The following is a 7,118-nucleotide window of genomic DNA, read 5'->3' on the forward strand; positions in this document are numbered from 1 at the left end:
CCTTGACTAGCAGGACTTTCCTTTTATCCACCTCAGCAAGAAACCCTGTCAGTGGACACATGAAGAAGACACTTGGACGAAGACATATTCATTTGGAAAGGTCGATCTGACACTCATTCCAACTTTGGCTCAGTTTCAACAAACAAAGACTTTGGTTTATTGTCCTGATATTGGTCTTTAGTCTGAAGCAAATGATTTGGTGTTGTGGTTCTTTTGTTAACTTTGTTATGGTTTTCATATTCATCTTTCAGACACTTTGCTGCAGACCAGTACGAACAACTTAGTCAACACTACACGTCAGTTCCGGATGAGTAAATCACTTAAGGACCAGAACTGAAGGGTAGAAAAGTGAAAAAACCAGTTAACTCCTGATATCAACTTTAACAATCATAGGATGGACTGTGTCTTTAGTTTGATGGTGTCTTTTAATGCTGGTTAACTTTTTTCAACTGTTATTTAATAATTTCAGAGATATTCAACCTGAGAGAACGATTTCCTAAGTATTTACAGAGTAAACAGAAAGAGAAACTGACAGAGCAGAAGATCGTCCAGACTGTTAATCACACTAGTACACGTCCTTATTCCCCTTGAATGTTTGGTCTGTCGTAAAGACGTGTTGTCCTGATGATGGATGAGATCTGGACACAGTTGTTACTTTAAATCTAAAGATAATCGAATTGGGAGGCAGCCAGAGATGACTGTCTGCAGAGAGAGCAGATCTGTCTTCATTACAACGACGAGGAACAGGTGAGTGTGTTTGTTTCTGCGTGAGTGATCTCATAGAAAAGACCTTTAATGGAAATATGTAAATATGAAGAAAAGGAAATGTTAGTGTTTAATGTTGCTGTTTGATCTCTAACTGACTTCCTCATGTCTCTGTTTCCTGGCTGTTCTAAATGCTTTCTTCTCTTCCTCCTCCTTTATACTAATGTGTGTTTCCTGTCCTGCGGTTGGGGCGTCCTTCCTGTGGGGGGGACCGAGGATCCCTCTTATGTGTTTTTGGTCTTGATTAAGTCACAAGATGACTTTACTACAACATAAATGCTGACTGGGAACAGAGAAATGATTGGTCTCTCGCCACTTCTAGAAGTTTGTCCTCAATGATAACGATGGAGATCTGGTTGGTCTACGGACTGATGGGGACCAAGAGGAGATGGAGGTGGTGGACTTATCACTGCTGAGAGAAACGTGAGACTTTTAAAGGTTTTGGTTTTCATCACAATTCCTCAAATCACTGTTTATTGGCAATGCTGATTGGAGAGACAGACAGAACTCACCACACACACAAACCACACACACACACACACACACTACACACACACCGATACGATCAACAACACACACACACACCTGAGAGAGGTTAACATTGATTTCAAAGCTTAATCTTAACGAGTTATTAAAATAAGTTGATTATTAACAGGTAATATAAGATTTTAAAGTGACATTAAACATTTGATTTCAATGAACAACAATCAGCAGTTTCACTGTTTGATAAAGAACTTTTATTTGTCTGACAAGGTTTCTGGGGACCAGGACTGCCTCGCTCTGGCGGATACACGTACTCGGTCAGATGCTGCGATCAACAAGGAAAATACACGAGTTATCATACTTCTACAAGACCTGGCTCTGACAGAAAAGATGATCGAATCTTTGATGACGGGTGGGTATGTTTGGATCACTTTGTTACATCAGACCATTCTCTCAGACCCGTCCCCCACCACCATTAAATCATCATTATTATTTATTACTTTATTATTATTGTTTTAAACGCTGTGCGCTGTACCTAACCTCACTATTGTGTTTGTATCTTTTTGTATTTGATCCGGTTTTCCCGTTCATGAAAGTCTTTATTGCTCCTTTAATGGGTTTTTAGGGTTTTTTTTGAAGCTTTTAAATTGTCTTGTTCTTGGTGCTGAAATGTGTTCGAGAATAAGTTGCCTTGCCACTCCAACCTGCACCTGTCAGGCTGTCTGCAAGGGCATAGAGGACAGTCTGTCCTCCAGGCAGTGGAACGTTAACCACACTATATACGGGCTGTTTTTCTGCCCCCCCTGGTGATTATATTACAATGCATTCAACGAGTCTGTTTAGAGTTTTGAAAAAGTGTAACCACACTCATACCCACATTTCTGTGACTGAAGCCTGCAGATGGACGGTAGTTTGCTCCGTCTGCCCCGCAGCTCGTGTCAGTCCAGTCAATTTATTTATAGAAACTTCTTCAATTTGTTGCAGTTGAAACCATAACATGACCTAAAACGTAATCACAATGCATTATTTATTTGGCAGATTTTCCATCAGCGTTTATCACCTGAACCCAACTAATCCTCAAGAGAAGTCAATGAGACCAAAGGTTTTCCTTTGAGTCGATATTCATGCAATTTCTTTGAATTTAACTGTTCCCAGAAGCAGTTTTTATTCCATATCACTTATTCAGATACAACCGTTGTTGATGGAAACCTAACTACTGTCTGATGACCAATAACCGGTTTGGTGGTCCACGCCTTAAGGTACAAAAACCGCAACATGCACATTGATTTAACCTCTCTCTGCTGCTCTTTCATTTCGTCTCATTCTCACTCATTCTCCCCTCGTATCTCCCGTCCTCCTCCATTCCTTCCCACTGTTCTTGCATTTGATCCTTCCCTCTTCTCTCAAAAAACACACACTTGGAGAAACCCACAACTTTGACACACACACACACAGTGCGAACACACACACAAAAGACATACAAACACACAAACAGTGTGTGTGTGTGTATCGTAAACAGTGATTGAAACAGAGCTACTGTCTGATGGCCATACCGGTTGGTGTGTCAGCGCCTTAAGGTACCGCACCTGGCAACAGTGCTTTAACATGAATCCCTGAAAAAAAGAAAAAGAAAAAAAAGAGGCGCCTTCAGCACTGTGCATTAACAAACACATGTGGTTTCGGTAAATGTAAACCATGTGCCCCTATTTCTGATATAACGTCTAAATACTGTTGAACTGAAGATGAGCAAGAATATGACTTAATAACACCGTCCAAGTTGTTCCAGCTTCATGGGATAAAAACAGGCAGTGCATTCTCCATTTGGACCAGGAGGGGCCAGCACCCCGCTTTTGTATGAAGACAGCATTGAGCCTGTGGCCGCATGTTAACCATCTTGTTTACTGTGTACCTCGGAATCACTGGGATCTTACTAGGAGAGGAAACCTTTTCATTTTATTTTGTGCTTTTTTCTAACTGTGGTTTATGACGACTGAAAAAGGTTTTTGGAGATCATCAAGTTAAAATCCACCTGTATGGGTTGTGTGGTGTCTTTTGTTGTGGTGTTCTGCTGTGTGTGTCTGTTTTCTATGTTTTGTGTGTTTTGTCCTGCTGGGGTCCATGACCTGACCTGACCTCGATGTGTCTAGTCCCAACAGGTGTATCTGTGTTTGTGTGTGTGTGTCTGATAATGCGCCTGACTTACGTGCATGCAGTTTGTGTACCTGTTCTGTGCCTGTGATTGTAGCGTGTTTGGTGTGTGTGAGACTGTGTGTGTTATTGTATGTTTGTGACCTGACTGTGTCCGGTTGTTCCTGTGTGTGGTGTTGTTCTGTGCGCTGTTTTGTGCATCTGTTTGTGCCGTTGGGTGTGGGTGTGTTTGTCGGTCTGTAGCATAGGTGCGTCTGTTGTTGGTGTGTGTGCATCTGTGCGTGTTGTGTGTCTGTGTAAATGTGTGACTCCTCTGGCAGGTATTTGTGCGGTGTGTTCCTGTATTATGTCTTTTATCTGTACTGTGTGTGATGTGTCTATGCGTGTGTGTCTGGTGTGTGTCTGTGTCTCTCTGTCTGTGTCTCTCCTGTGACTGTCTTTGGTGTCTTTGTGTGATTGTCATTGCTGGGGGCGTTTTTCAATTCCTCTTGGTTCCATGACCTTAAATAGCACTCTTCTCACCTCTGCTGAATGCCTGCAATTCCTCTTGAAAAACAGCATGTGTCTAGTGGCTTCAGTGGGGTGTTCTGTGTGTGTGTCCTGAGGGTGTGTGGGAGAGAGACAGAGAGACAAGATACAAGAAAGCCCGGTGCTTGCTGCAAAGTTTTGAGGTGAGTCTTCCCAGAGATCAGTCACCTGCTCGTCCACCTGGACACTCGTTCTTCTGCGGCCGAGCTTCACTCTGCGCAGTTTTTTTGCATTAATATAAAGAGGGGCAAAGACTTGGTTTTTGGTGTTCGTGTGTGTTGTCGGGTGAGTTGTGACTCTTGTCTATCCTACGCTGGTGTGTGTAAAAAAAATAAGTCTTGTCATGACTGCGGAGTTCTTGAACCAATGAGGGACTTGGATCCAGCTGGCTTCTCGAAGTAGCAGCAAAGGCGACAACTCGCCGATTCATCTAACATGAACCCAGCAAAGATGAGGGAGAGGCGGCAGGACTGTGGAGACCGGAAGAGCTTAGCTAAGCTCAGGGACAGAGTTTGCGGTGAGTCCTCAAGCGTCACCTGACCACATGCACACTCAGCGCAACCTGAGCGATTGCAGCCTGTGTGGTAGCTCCTGGAGCCCACGGCGAGCCTGAAGCTCCACCTGTTTGGCGTCCCCACGGACAAGGCGTTCTTCTGCAAACATCTCACTTCTGCTAGCTGCCTGTCCCCTACACACATGTCAAACTTTCCTCACTATCGCTAGCTGTGCCTGTCCCCTGAACACCTGTAAAAAAACACGGTCCGCTATAACAGCCCAGGGTCACAAACTGCAACAAACACTAACCGTGCCCAACCTGCACCACGAACTATACACAAACGTGTTCCGCGTTCTAGTCCAATAACCAGACAACAAGGGATTTGGGGGTGGGGTTTGGGGGAAACCGCCTGTGCGGAAGTGCCTGGAGCACACTGCGAGCCTGACTTCATCACTCTGGCGTGTCCACTCGGCACGCGTCTGCGGCCAAACATCTCCGCCTATCTGCTAGCTGCCTGTCCCCACAACACACGGTAAAATAAATGCGTCCCTGTTTTACAGCCCAGTCTACAAATAGCACAAAAATAAACCTGTGCCAACCTGCAACTCACGAAGCATCCACACCCGCCATCCGCGTTCTAGCCAAAAACCACCAGAAGGTTTTGGGGGTGTGGTTTGGGGCTAGAGATGGTATGAAGAGGAAGAGGGGTGAGCTATTCTTGTTTTGTTTAAAATCTTCTAACTTCACAAGAGGTGCTTCACCACCACCATCACATAGAGTCTCATCACTCATTTCAGAGTCCTAATTTCTTGGATTAATCCACTTTGCCCACACTCCTTTTTTATGAGTCTTATGTTATCCACGTCACTATACTGATTCAGTCAGTTCCCCGAACACATCAAAAAAACAGATTAAGTCAGTTACTACCCAGTCCAAATGGTGGTGGTAATTCACCTGAAGCTTAACTGACCAAAAGATCCACAGACCAATACTGTAGGTTCAGTCAGCAACCACTTCACAGCTACCTATCCATCAGCATACACACACACACATTCATAACTATTCCCAAGATAGGGGAAGTACAAATACTTCGATACTGTACTCATTTATATATTTCAAATATTTTTACTTTACATTAATTTTTTTTGGTGACGTTTTACTTCTACTCCTACCATTTTAACAATAATATCGTACTTTCAACTCCTACATTTACACAATTTACTTGTTACTTTAATTTTGTATAAAAAGTCGTCTGGCAGGTGTGATTGTGATGAAATGTCGAAAATAGCGTGGGCAGGCCCGTCACACCACCGCGGCTACACAGAGAAAAAAGTGAGAGAAAGAAAAATACTAGCCGTGTGGCGATAATCAGTTTTAAGACTGTGTGCTTCTTTGAGAACTGTAGTTCTAATAAGCTTACAATAATGTTGCAGTTCATTTCATTGGTCCATAGTTCTGCAATAAAGGTGCTAGTGATTTGTTTTGGTGTTCTTCAACTGTTTTTACCTAGGTTACTCTGGCTGTTTGATTCGAAAATAAATAATTGGCGGGATTTTGGTTGACGCCCCTTGCTCACGTTTGTGTTTAGGTTCATTATTTTACATGCTACCTTATTTTTACATGCAATTAATGAGTGTATGTTATTAATATGGTTTTGTATTGTTTTATTGTACTAAAAATTATGATTCTATTAATTGTGTATATTAGACTTACAATGTATTTATTTCTCTTGCCAACCACAACACACACACACACCACACACCCCACACACAACACCACACACACACAAACACACACACCGCAACCACACACACACACACATGCCATTAGCAAGCCCCCCCCCCCATTTTTTGTAAACTTGTGCTTGATTGTAATATCAACAGAGAGAATTTGTCTCCGTCGGTGTGTTACCGACAACTCCTAGGGCCCAGTTGGAAACTAAGAATCAATCTAATCATTCCCCAACCTTGTAAATCACTACAGTTTCAATATTTATCACTTGGGCCCCGTATGTTTTTTGGCATCATCGATCCAAACTGAATCGCAGTGGACAGGGGAAATAACAAACTTCCTCACAGAATCCAAACTGGAATTTCAGATCTTCTGCTCGCTTGAACGTTATTAACCCCCTGAGTCCCTAGGCTCCTTATCACATACACCGACTATATTTTGTTATTATCTGGTTTATTTTGTTTTTATAATATGTTTTAAGGCCATAGTGCAGACAGCCATTTGAATTGTAGGTTGTGTTGATAAAGTTTCAGCTGAATGTTAACACAGAATGAAGACCCCCGTATGTCTGACATTGGGATCGGGTTAGGAAGGGATCTCTTGTGGAGACGGGTATGGCTGCAGCCTGGAGCGTCCCGAACCAGTCTGGCCATTCTCCTCTGACCTCTGGCACAACAAGGATTTCGCCGCCCACGAACTGCCGCTCACTGGATGTTTTTTCTTTTTCGGACCATTCTCTGTAAACCCTAGAGATGGTTGTGCGTGAAAATCCCAGTAGATTAGCAGTTTCTGAAAATACTCAGACCAGCCTTCTGGCACCAACAATCATGCCACGTTCAAGTCACTCAAATCACCTTTCTTCCCCATACTGATGTCGGTGAACTGCAGGAGATTCTCTTGACCATGTCTACATGCCAAATGCACTGAGTTGCCGCCATGTGATTGGGCTGCTTAGAAATTACGCGTT

General features: G+C 43.2%; 1 pseudogene; it reads right to left on the reverse strand.

Moving 5' to 3' along the window:
- The window catches only part of LOC116686691 (low affinity immunoglobulin epsilon Fc receptor-like), a 13,473-nt pseudogene that overhangs the window by 2,559 nt on the left and 3,796 nt on the right, over positions 1-7,118 (reverse strand).

Source organism: Etheostoma spectabile, unplaced genomic scaffold (genome assembly GCF_008692095.1).
Source record: "Etheostoma spectabile isolate EspeVRDwgs_2016 unplaced genomic scaffold, UIUC_Espe_1.0 scaffold437, whole genome shotgun sequence".
NCBI lineage: Eukaryota > Metazoa > Chordata > Actinopteri > Perciformes > Percidae > Etheostoma > Etheostoma spectabile.